Raw genomic sequence first — 13,621 nt, forward strand, 5'->3', positions numbered from 1 at the left:
TGGTTACTGTGCGCACATCGTATACAACCTGTGTCACACGATGCAATCATGCCGCCACAGCGGGACACTAGACGACGAAAGAAAGTTTCAAACGATCTGCTACGACGTACGATTCTCAGCGGGGATCCGGATCGCAGTAGCGTGTCAGACACAACGATATCGTAACGATATCGCTAGAACGTCACGAATCGTGCCGTCGTAGCGATGAAAATGGCACTGTGTGACGGTACCCTTACCCTTGGGTTACTAGGGATCCTAACCCTAACCCTAACGTTAGGATCCCTAGTAACCCTAGGGATCCTAACCCTATCCCTTGGGATCCTAACCCTTAGGGTTAGGGTTAGGATCCCTAGGGTAAGGGTTAGGGTTAGGATCCCTAGTAACCCTAGGAATCCTAACCCTAGCCCTAGGGATCCTAACCCTAACCCTTAGGGTTAGGGTTAGGATCCTAACCCTTAGGGTTAGGATCCCTAGGGTTATGGTTAGGGGTAGGGGTAGGGTTAGGGGTAGGGTTTGGATCCCTAGGGTTAGGGGTAGGGTTAGGGTTAGGATCCCAAGAGGTAGGGGTAGGGTTAGGGGTAGGGTTTGGATCCCTAGGGTTAGGGTTTGGATCCCTTTATCACCTTGATGGTGGGGGGTGGCTTATCAGTGACCTGGTGACCAGGACATTCTTCTAATAAAAAGCTACCCCTAACCCTAACCCTAGGGATCCTAACCCTAACCCTAACCCTAGCTAATTCTATTAATAGTGGGTTTTCTAGTTGATTTTGATGATTGGCAGCTGTCACACACTTCTCAGCATGCGTTTCAAAAACGCAAACGCATGAAAAAACGCATGTAAACGCGGTAAAACGCCGCGGTTTATTTTTTTGTTGCAAAAACGCATGCGTCTAAAAAACGCAGCGTCTGCATGCGTTTACATGCGTTTTTCACCACATGCGTTTTTTTTAAAAAGGCTGCAGATCAAAACGCAAGTGTGAAACCAGCCTTAGAGATGAAATTATTCCTACTCGGCTTTGATAACTGCACCAAGAGAACACATCGAATAAATATTTCGCCGGAAGGCTATATCCTCTATGCTGAACAGCTCGGCACCAAAGAGAACTGTTTCTGTTATATTCTCTACATAAATGTATCTGTTGGCATGCCCGTCTGAACCGACTGCCGTTACCTTATTACACCCTGAGAGAAGCTGATTTAATTCAATGAGTGCAAAGCATGTGTTTGCCTGCGGTTCAGCACAGTGATTCACAATCCTAAGAATGTATACTTCTATACCTATTTCCCAATCAAATATTCCCCTCCCGTTCCGGTGTAATCTCAAGAAAACGAGAGGAAAAGTTCATCTTTGACTATATTAATAATATTCCAAAATTAACCATATTTACATACATATCAGCAGAGGTGCCGTGGACAAAGTCTCCAGGAGCTGAACCACTGCTCCGTTTTATATTGTTCCACAGAGACTCCTATTCCAGTAGACAAATAGAAAACAGAAGTCTTGTCTGGGGGTTGCTGCGTCCTTTGTAAGCACCAAAGAGTAGAATAGAATATTAAGTCACTGAACCGCAAAAGAAAATGGTCCGTAAAGTCAATATACCTAACCAATAGAGATGGGAGAACCCGAACAGTAAAGTTCGGCGTCCGTACCGAGCACCTACTGTTCGGGTACGGACACCGAACACGGACTTCACCAGGAAGCCTGTGTTACTGTTCGGGTTCGACTGCCCGAACAGTGGGTGTTTGTCGTGCTGTCATGTGCATGACAGCGGGGCAAAACTGCTTCTTGTCGGCAGTGAAATCATCCCCGGAGGATTGAGCAAAAGACAGCGTGAGCACTCAGCTGTCATCGAAAGTATAAAGTTTACCTCCGGTCACCGGTGTCAGCTGATGGGACTACTGATCCCATCATCCGACACCTGCTGAGAGCAGGAGTGGCAGATGGGAGTATTCATCAGCCGCTCCTGCACTGTAAATAAATAATTAATTAAAAAAAAAGACTTGAGTTCCCCTGTATTTTTGTTAACCAGCCAGGCTAAACTTCAGCTTCATCAAGACTAGTTATCAAGAATAGAAGGGTCTCCATGCTGTTTAATTATTTAAATAAATAATAAAAAAAAATGGAGTAGGGTCACTCCTCATTTTTGAGAACCAGCCTTGCTAAAGCAGACAGATGGGGGCTGGTATTTTCAGGCTGGTAAGGGGCCATAGATATTGGCCTCCCCAACCTAAAAATAGCAGCATCTATTAGATGCGCCAATTCTGGCACTTTGACCGGCTCTTCCCACTTGCCCTGTAGTGGTGGCAAGTGGGGTGATAGTTGGTTGGGGGTTGATGTCACCTTAGTATTGTCAGGTGACATCAAGCCCCAAGGTTAGTAATGGAGAGGCGTCAATAAGACGCCCCCATTACTAAACCCATAGTCACATTGTAAGAAAACACAGACACGAAGAATTAAGTCCTTTAATTGAAAGAAAGACACAGACTCCTTTAATAATCTTAATTAAACCATACTTACGACCTTGCCTAATTTCACCGATGCCCTCGATCTCCTGTAATAAAACGAAAATTAAAAAACAATAATACATCATACATGTCTGTCATTCTGTCCGACGACGTACACTACTGACAGCGGCATCAGAGGGGTTAAATGCCCTCGATTGGTGATAGCACACAGCTGACACCAGCACCCGATCACCGCAGCGCTCAGCGCCATACTCAGGGCCGGTTTTAGACAAATTGGGGCCCTGGGCAAAAATCAAAGCAGGGCCCCCAATCCTGAAATATTCCACCAACAACACTGTTAGGCCCCCTTCACATGTCCATATAAAACACGTACATGTTACACCGATATCGGTATCAACAGTGTTTTCAATCAGTGTCTCTTCCATGTGCCGTCCATGTTTTTTCGGTATGGATCTCGGAAATTAAATTACAAAGCTTCTCACATATTTTCCATGTTAAACATGAATGGCACACAGACAGCACACGTACAGTACACGTACGACATGTTTACACGGACCCATAGAGTTGTATTGGCCCTTGTCATCTGTGCTGCTGGGAAAAGACGGACATGAGTGCGGCACCATAGGTTAAATAGGGCACACGTGGCATCCGTGAAAAATATGATACGCGGTTGCAGGGCCGGCGTATCCGGGCAAGTGCCGGGGCCCTGGCGAGACAGGGGGCCCATTCAGGGCCGGCGTTAGGGGCAGGCAGCTGCCTAGGGCCCCCGCTCCCCCAGGGGCCCTCAGCTAGCGGCACATCACGCAGCCGCTATGGGGCCTCTGTGAGGCAGGGGGGCCCACCTGTCACCAGCGCCAACTCCCCTGCTGCCGCATTGAACTATACCGGCGTCTGCCGGTAAAGTTCAAAGCAAATGATGGAGGAATGATCTTCCATCATTCCCCACTCTGACACTGCCACTGCGGGTGCACGATGACATCATTGTGCACTCGCTGTGTGTCAGGCAGTGCAGCGGCAGCCGCCGAGACCGGAGCAGGGAGCAGCGCAGGCATGTTGAGAGGTGAGGAGTGTTTTTTTTTTAACTATAACAGTGAGTAATGGACTATGGGGCCATTCTTGGGGGAGGGGGTCTGTGCTGTATACTACATGTCTGTGCTATATACTACATGGCTGTGTTATATACTACATGGGCTGTTATATGCTACATGGGCTGTGCTATACACTACATGGCTGTTCTATATACTACATGGGCCGTGTTATATACTATGTAGCTGTGCTATATACTATATGGGCTGTTATATGCTACGTGGGCTGTGCTATATACTACATGGCTGTTCTATATACTACATGGGCCGTGTTATATACTATGTGGCTGTGCTATACACTATATGGGCTGTTATATGCTACTTGGGCTGTGCTATATACTACATGACTGTTCTATATACTACATGGGCCATGTTATATACTACGTGGGCTGCTATATGCTACGTGGGCTGTGCTATATACTACATGGCTGTTCTATATACTACGTGGGCCGTGTTATATACTACGTGGGCTGTTATATGCTACGTGGGCTGTGCTATATACTAAATGGCTGTTCTATATACTACATGGGCCGTGTTATATACTATGTGGCTGTGCTATATACTATATGGGCTGTTATATGTTACGTGGGCTGTGCTATATACCACATGGCTGTTCCATGTACTATGTGGGCTGTGTTATATACTACGTGGGCTGTTATATGCTACATGAGCTGTGCTATATACTACATGGCTGTTCTATATACTACGTGGGCCATGTTATATACTACATGGGCTGTTATATGCTACGTGGGCTGTGCTATATACTACATGGCTGTTCTATATACTACATGGGCAGTGTTATATATTATGTGGCTATGCTATACACTATATGGGCTGTTATATGGTACGTGGGCTGTGCTATATACTACATGGCTGTTCTATATACTACGTGGGCCATGTTATATACTATGTGGCTGTGCGATACACTATATGGGCTATTATATGCTACGTGGGCTGTGCTATATACTACATGGCTGTTCTATACACTACGTGGGCCATGTTATATACTACGTGGACTGTGTTATATAATATGTGGCTGTGCTATACTATATGGGCAGTTATATGCTACGTGGGCTGTGCTATATACTACATGGCTGTTCTATACACTACGTGGGCCATGTTATATACTACGTGGACTGTTATATAATATGTGGCTGTGCTATACTATATGGGCAGTTATATGCTACGTGGGCTGTGCTATATACTACGTGGCTGTGTTATATTCTACGTGGGCTGTCATATACTACATGGCTGTGTTATATGCTACGTGGCTGTGTTATATACTACGTGGGCTGTGTTATATACTACATGGCTGTGTTATATGCGATCATGAATCGTGATATGTGTTAAAGGGGGGGGGGGCCCACTGAGACTCTTTCGCCCGGGGCCCTCAAAAACCTGGAGCCGGCCCTGCGCGGTTGTGTGAAGGGGGCCGTACAATCACATAATAGAAAACATTAGCAGAATTGCCATTTGTTTCTACATCCTACCTCACAAACAGCAGAATAAAAAGAGATTAAAAAAAGTCTTACATGTCCCCCAAACTTGTCTGCTAAATCCCCTCTGGCTCCGTGGCCGATGGTTCGGGGTCCCTGATAGTTGTTACTCACTTTGCAGCTATAATATAAGGTGCAGCCACAAGACCACTGCAGCCTTGTGCTAAGACTAGCAGAGACCACCGGAGCCACAAGACCACTGCAGCCCAGTGCTGAGACTGGCAGAGACCCCCGGAGCATCTGTGCTTGAGCAGCGCGGGTTTTATCATTTCATGCTAATTATTTTTACATTCTCATAAAACCCCTGTAGACACTGTTCACACCCACCATTTTTGCTACGGATTGATCTACAGTGTTGGCAGGAAATATTCTGCATTTTTGTAGACTTTTCACTTGCATTTTTGTGTCTCATACATTTGAATAGGGAAAAAACGCTGCAGAAATGCTGAAAGACGACAGATTTATTAAAAAAAAGTGTCTTCTGGCCACTGTCCATGTCTGGCTGCTGTACTGGGACAGCACGGAATAGTATAGTAACTGGGACAGTGTCGAATGGTATAGTAGACTGCACTATTCCATCCAATAGGATATTAAGCCCTGTTCACACTGCAATTTTGCAGTGCGTCCGGGGGCTCTGCCTGAATCCCCCTAATATAGGATTCACGTAAATCCCCAATGGGGTCACAGACTGCACCCACACAAGCAGAGGGCAAATTATTGTTTTTTTTCTGAAATTGACCGTCTTATTTATTTTCTTAGTGTATGTGCACACAGTCAGGAATTGGCAGCGCTATGGATGTAGCACATATCCCCTGCGTCCAAAGCACTGCCGGCTATTGAACGCAGGTAAATCCTCTGTGATCACTGAAGGGTGCGGATTCACTGCTTCCAATACATTCTACAAGTGAAATTTATCGCGTCTCTACAAGACAAATAGACATGCTGCGGTCTGGAAAGATGAGCCGCATGTCCGTCTCCGCGGTTGAGCTTCCGGCGTCTATGCACTCATAGTGGGCATGGGGTTTCTTGAAATTCCATCCACTATGCTGTAACATCTGGATGCTGCACAAGTACGCAACGTCCAACCCGCAGCGATTACTGTTCGTGTGCAGATACTCTCAGAGTCTGTTTGTGTTTCTGCGTCTAAGTGTCCACTTTTCTCTGCCTGTTGGAACAGACGGACACGTTTCAAAAAAGAAAATCAAATGTGGAATTCATTTGAATTCTATTCCTGTCATTGCTCTCTATGTTTCTATCTGGAATTCAGGCTGAACCCACCGGGCACAGTAAAGAAACGCATCGTGAACAAGTCCTAATGTAAAACACAGGCATTAGACATTAACAGCAGATCCCTATTATGGTGACACTACAATTACAGAACTATATATGCAGCACATATACACTAGACATGTACGCACATTTTATATATACTTTATTAATATAGAAAAATGATAATTACTTACCGGTAATTTGATTTTCCAGATCCATGACAGCACCTAACATGAGAGATGGTCCCAGCCCCCAGGAACAGGAAACCTGCAGAGGAGATAAAAGATGGGGGCGGCACCTCTCTCCTCAGTTTGTTTACAGAATATGCAAGGTAACCGCTTTGTTAGTTCAGGTTTTATGTATATTACATCTATTTCTATAGGCTGTCACTTGATGTAGTTACATATACCCATCAGCTTTTTATCATCTATATATATTTTTATATATACCTATATTTTCTTTTTGTGCAATACATAACCATCACCAAGATAGGGCGGGAATTAGTGCGGCGCTGACATGGATCTGGAAAATCAAATTACCAGTAAGTAATTATCATTTTTTCCCTTCCCCATGACAGCACCTAACATGAGAGGAGAGAATAGAAGAAGACTCCTAGGGTGGGACAATAGCCGATAAAACTTTCCTCCCAAAGGCAAGACTTGAAAGCCCCAGGTTCAATCTATAGTGGCAAAAGAAGGTAGAAGGTGAAGACCATACTGCCGCATTACAAATTTGTTCTATTGACGCATTTGCTCTTTCCGCCCAGGATGTGGCGTGTTGTGAATTCCGCTCTTGGGCTCCCTCCGGTGGTTGTAAGTGGCACTTTTGTGAGTTCTGCTCTTGGGCTCCCTCCGGTGGTTTTGAGTGGAATGGCTGCTTCTTGGATTTAGCATCAGCAGCTGCTTCCACTGATCGTCTTTCTGGCTCGGCTATTTTAGTCTGGCCTTATCCCTCAGTCAATGCCAGTTGCCAATTGTTCCTGCTTGGAGTCACAGCTCTTTTGGATTTCTCTGACACTCTGACCAGTTCAGCAAAGATAAGTCCTTGCTTGTCCTTTTGCAGTCCACTTGTTGTGGACTTATTGTTCAGCACATTTTATGTTTTTCTCTTTAGTCCAGCTTATCAGTATGTATCTATTCAGCTAAGCTGGAAGCTCTGGGCAGCAGATTTTGCCCTCCACACCTTTAGTCAGGTGTGGAGATTTTTACATTCTCTGCGGTGGACTTTTTCTAGTTTTTATTACTGACCGCACAGTGTTCTGTCCTGTACTATCTATCTAGCTAGAAGTGGCCTCCTTTGCTACATCTTGTTTCATTCTACGTATGTCATTTCCCTCTCCACTCACAGTCATTACTTGTGGGGGGCTGTCCTATCCTTTGGGGATTTTCTCTGAGGCAAGATAGCTTTCCTGTTTCTACCTTTAGGGGTAGTTAGCTCTTAGGCTGTGACGAGGTGTCTAGGGAGTGACAGGAACATCCCACGGCTACTTCTAGAGTTGTGTTGAGATCAGGAACTGCGGTCAGTATAGTTACCACCTGCTCAGAGCTCGTCGCATGTCGCTCCTAAATCACCAGTCCATAACAGTGGCAATAGCTCTTGTGGAGTGTGCCATCACCCCTAGTGGAGGGCATTGCCCTGAAGAGGAGTAAGAGAGTGCAATAGCCATGCGGAGCCACCGTGCAATAGTAGATTTTGTGGCCTTCTTTCCCCTGTTTGCTCCCTGAAAGGAAACAAAAAGGGCTGAAGACTGTCGCCATGGTTTTGTCACTTCTAGGTATTGAACTAGGTAACATCTGACATCAACCCTGGGATTTTAGGTTGGCACAAAGTGAGGGTAAAGCTATCTCCTGGTCCCTATGGAATTTTGAATTGACCTTTGGTAAGAAGGCCTGGTCAGTTTTAGTTATTACTCTGTCCTCCAAAAAGGTAGTGTATGGAGGATCAATAGAGATAGCTTGAATCTCACTAATGCGTCGAGCCGACGTAAGGGCAACCAGGAGAACCTTTTTTAAGATTAGAGTTTTTTCTGAGATGGAGTTAAGAGGCTCAAAAGGAGGAGAGGTTAAGGCCTGGAGCACAAAATTTAGATCCCAGGGAGCTACCTTTGGCCGAGGTTTAAATGATCTGGCTGTGAAAGAGGCTCGGATGAACCTATACACCCAGGGGTGATCAGCCAATTTTTGATCAAATAAGGCACCAAGCGCCGAAACTTGCACCTTTAGGATGCTGGTAGATAAACCCCATTCCAACCCTTTTTAGAGGAACTCCAAGACTTCCCTTATTGGGACTTTCTGAGTGTTGCTTGACAGGCGTTGTCCTGAAAACTCTAGAAATTTTTCCCAGATTTTCTGATATTTATCGGATGTAATCTTTTTCCTGCTGGATAGCAGAGTAGCAATTAACGGAGCTGAAAATCCCTTTGCTAGCAGAAGCCCCCTCTCAAGTTCCAGGCAGTGAGATGTAGGCTGTGTACTTGAGGATGGGATACTGGACCCTGGTGTAGTAGATTTGGAACATCTGGAAGGATCCATGGGTCCGATATGGACATACAGTACAGACCAAAAGTTTGGACACACCTTCTCATTTAAAGATTTTTCTGTATTTTCATGACTATGAAAATTGTACATTCACACTGAAGGCATCAAAACTATGAATTAACACATGTGGTATTATATACTTAACAAAAAATGTATGAAACAACTGAAAATATGTCTTATATTCTAGGTTCTTCAAAGTAGCCACCTTTTGCTTTGATGACTGTTTTGCACACTCTTGGCATTCTCTTGATGAGCTTCAAGAGGTAGTCAACGGGAATGGTCTTCCAACAATCTTGAAGGAGTTCCCAGAGATGCTTTGCACTTGTTGGCACTTTTGCCTTCACTCTGCGGTCCAGCTCACCCCAAACCATCTCAATTGGGTTCAGGTCTGGTGACTGTGGAGGCCAGGTCATCTGGCAGAGCACCCCATCACTCTCCTTCTTGGTCAAACAGCCCTTACACAGCCTGGAGATGTGTTTGGGGTCATTGTCCTGTTGAAAAATAAATGATGGTCCAACTAAACGCAAACCGGATGAAATAGCATGCAAGATGCTGTGGTAGCCATGCTGGTTCAGTATGCCTTCAATTTTGAATAAATCCCCAACAGTGTCACCAGCAAAGCACCTCCACACCATCACACCACCTCCTCCATGCTTCACGGTGGGAACCAGGCATGTAGAGTCCATCCGTTCACCTTTTCTGCGTCGCACAAAGACACGGTGGTTGGAACCAAAGATCTCAAATTTGGACTCATCACACCAAAGCACAGATTTCCACTGGTCTAATGTCCATTCCTTGTGTTCTTTAGCCTAAACAAGTCTCATCTGCTTGTTGCCTGTCCTTAGCAGTGGTTTCCTAGCAGCTATTTTACCATGAAGGCCTGCTGCACAAAGTCTCCTCTTAACAGTTGTTGTAGAGATGTGTCTGCTGCTAGAACTCTGTGTGGCATTGACCTGGTCTTTAATCTGAGCTGCTGTTAACCTGTGATTTCTGAGGCTGGTGACTGGGATAAACTTATCCTCAGAAGCAGACATGACTCTTGGTCTTCCTTTACTGTGGCGGTCCTCATGTGAGCCAGTTTCTTTGTAGCGCTTGATGGTTTTTGCCACTGCAATTGGAGACAGTTTCAAAGTTTTCCCAATTTTTCGGACTGACTGACCTTCATTTCTTAAAGTAATGATGGCCACTTTCTTTACTTAGCTGCTTTTTTCTTGCCATAATACAAATTCTTACAATCTATTCAGTAGGACTATCAGCTGTGTATCCACCAGACTTCTGCACAACACAACTGATGGTCCGAACCCCCTCTATAAGGCAAGAAATCCCACTTATTAAACCTGACAGGGCACACCTGTGAAGTGAAAACCATTCCCGGTGACTACCTCTTGAAGCTCATCAGGAGAATGCCAAGAGTGTGCAAAGCAGTCATCAAAGCAAAAGGTGGCTACTTTGAATATATATGTACAGTCATATGAAAAAGTTTGGGCACCCCTATTAATCTTAAGCTTAATGTTTTATACAAATTGCTTTTTTTGCAACAGCTATTTCAGTTTCATATACCTAATAACTGTTGGACACAGTAATGTTTCTGCCTTGAAATGAGGTTTATTGTACTAACAGAAAATGTGCAATCTGCATTCAAACAAAATTTGACAGGTGCATAAGTATGGGCACCCTTATCATTTTCTTGTTTTAAATACTCCTACCTACTTTTTACTGACTTACTAAAGCACTTTTTTTGGTTTTGTAATCTCATTGAGTTTTGAACTTCATAGCTAGGTGTATGCAATCATGAGAAAAGCTACTTAAAGTGGCCACTTGCAAGTTGTTCTCCTGTTTGAATCTCCTCTGAAGAGTGGCATCATGGGCTCCTCAAAACAACTGTCAAATGATCTGAAAACAAAGATTATTCAACATAGTTGTTCAGGGGAAGGATACAAAAAGCTGTCTCAGAGATTTAACCTGTCAATTTCCACTGTGAGGAACATAGTAAGGAAATGGAAGAACACAGGTACAGTTCTTGCTAAGGCCAGAAGTGGCAGGCCAAGAAAACCATCAGAAAGGCAGAGAAGAAGAATGGTGAGATCAGTCAAGGACAATCCTCAGACCATCTCCAGAGAGCTGCAGCATCAACTTGCTGCAGATGGTGTCACTGTGCGTCGGTCAACTATACAACGCACTGTGTTTTTTTGCCGCCATGCATAACGCCTTTTTGTATTACCAAACAACTCAATCTTGGTTTCATGAGTCCACAGGACCTTCTTCCAAAAAGATATTGGCTTCTCCAAATGTGCTTTTGCATACCTCAGCCGACTCTGTTTGTGGCGTGCTTGCAGAAACGGCTTCTTTCGCATCACTCTCCCATACAGCTTCTCCTTGTGCAAAGTGCGTTGTATAGTTGACCAATGCACAGTGACACCATCTGCAGCAAGTTGATGCTGCAGATCTCTGGAGGTGCCCTGAGGATTGTCCTTGACTGATCTCACCATTCTTCTTCTCTGCCTTTCTGATGGTTTTCTTGGCCTGCCACTTCTGGCCTTAACAAGAACTGTACCTGTGTTCTTCCATTTCCTTACTATGTTCCTCACAGTGGAAATTGACAGGTTAAATTTCTGAGACAGCTTTTTGTATCCTTCCCCTGAACAACTATGTTGAATAATCTTTGTTTTCAGATCATTTGACAGTTGTTTTGAGGAGCCCATGATGCCACTCTTCAGAGGAGATTCAAACAGGAGAACAACTTGCAAGTGGCCACTTTAAGTAGCTTTTCTCATGATTGCATACACCTAGCTATGAAGTTCAAAGCTCAATGAGGTTACAAAACCAAAAAAAGTGCTTTAGTAAGTCAGTAAAAAGTAGGTAGGAGTATTTAAAACAAGAAAATGATAAGGGTGCCCAAACTTATGCACCTGTCAAATTTTGTTTGAATGCAGATTGCACATTTTCTGTTAGTACAATAAACCTCATTTCAAGGCAGAAACATTAGTGTGTCCAACAGTTATTAGATATATGAAACTGAAATAGCTGTTGCAAAAAAAAACATTTTTATAAAACATTAAGCTTAAGATTAATAGGGGTGCCCAAACTTTTTCATATGACTGTATATATGGGGCTGGGGCCATCATACTGTATATATGGAGGAACTGGGGCCATCAAACTGTATATATGGGGCTGGAGCCATCATACTGTATATAGAGAGGAACTGAGGCCATCATACTGTAAATATGGGGGCTGGAGCCATCATACTCTATATATGGAGGAACTGAGGCCATCATACTGTATATATGGGGTCTGGAGCCATCATACTGTATATATGGAGGAACTGAGGCCACCATACTGTGTATATGGGGCTGGGGCCATCATCCTGTATATATGGAGGAACTGCGGCCATCAAACTGTATATATGGGGCTGGGGCCATCATACTCTGTATATGAGGGAACTGGGGCCATCAAATTATATATGGGGCTGGGACCATCATACCGTGTATATGAGGGAACTGTGGCCATCATACTGTATTTATGGGGGCTAGGGCCATCATACTGCATATATGGGGGCTGGGGACATCATACTTTATATATGGAGGAACTGGAGCCATCATACTGTATATATGGGGGCTGGGGCCACCATACTTTATATATGGGGGCTGGGGCCATCAAACTTTATATATGGGGGCTGGGGCCATCATACTGTATATATGGAGGAACTGGGGTCATCATACTGTATATATGGCGACTGGGGCCATCATACTTTATATGTGGAGGAACTGGGGCCATCATACTATATATATATGGGGGAACTGGAGCCATCTTACTGTGTATATGGAGGAACTGGGGCCATCAAACTGTATATATGGGGCTGGAGCCATCATACTGTATATAGAGAGGAACTGAGGGCATCATACTGTATATATGGGGGCTGGAGCCATCATACTCTATATATGAAGGAACTGAGGCCATCATACTGTATATATGGGGTCTGGAGCCATCATACTGTATATATGGAGGAACTGAGGCCATCATACTGTGTAAATGGGGCTGGGGCCATCATACTGTATATATGGAGGAACTGGGGCCATCAAACTGTATATATGGGGCTGGGGCCATCATACTGTGTATATGAGGGAACTGGGGCCATCAAACTATATATGGGGCTGGGGCCATCATACCGTGTATATGAGGGAACTGGGGCCATCATACTGTATTTATGGGGGCTGGGGCCATCATACTGCATATATGGGGGCTGGGGCCATCATACTTTATATATGGAGGAACTGGAGCCATCATACTGTATATATGGGGGCTGGGGCCAACATACTTTATATATGGGGGCTGGGGCCATCATACTTTATATATGGGGGCTGGGGCCATCATACTGTATATATGGAGGAACTGGGGTCATCATACTGTATATATGGGGACTGGGGCCATCATACTGATATGGAAATTTGGTTTGGATAAATTTATCCCTGTGTGTGCTGTGGCCATTCCCAATCGTGTACATCTAATTCTGCTGGACGTTTGAATTGTTCCTTCATGATTGGCCAGAGTGCATCACCTCCTTCTATTTCCATTCATCATTCCAGGTGGCTGGATATGTTTGCTGGCTCTGCTACATTCTTTGGTAAAATGGCATGGGATGCATCCCGGGGTCTGGAAGATTGTCACCTGACTTGAAGTGCAGTGCACATAGTGTAATGGTGGTGCCTCTATCTGCCCCTGCATTCTTGGTGCCTGTGGGTTTCTTTTCCTAGTACTGGGCAGCATGTAT

This window comes from Ranitomeya variabilis, chromosome 4 (genome assembly GCF_051348905.1).
Source record: "Ranitomeya variabilis isolate aRanVar5 chromosome 4, aRanVar5.hap1, whole genome shotgun sequence".
Taxonomy (NCBI): domain Eukaryota; kingdom Metazoa; phylum Chordata; class Amphibia; order Anura; family Dendrobatidae; genus Ranitomeya; species Ranitomeya variabilis.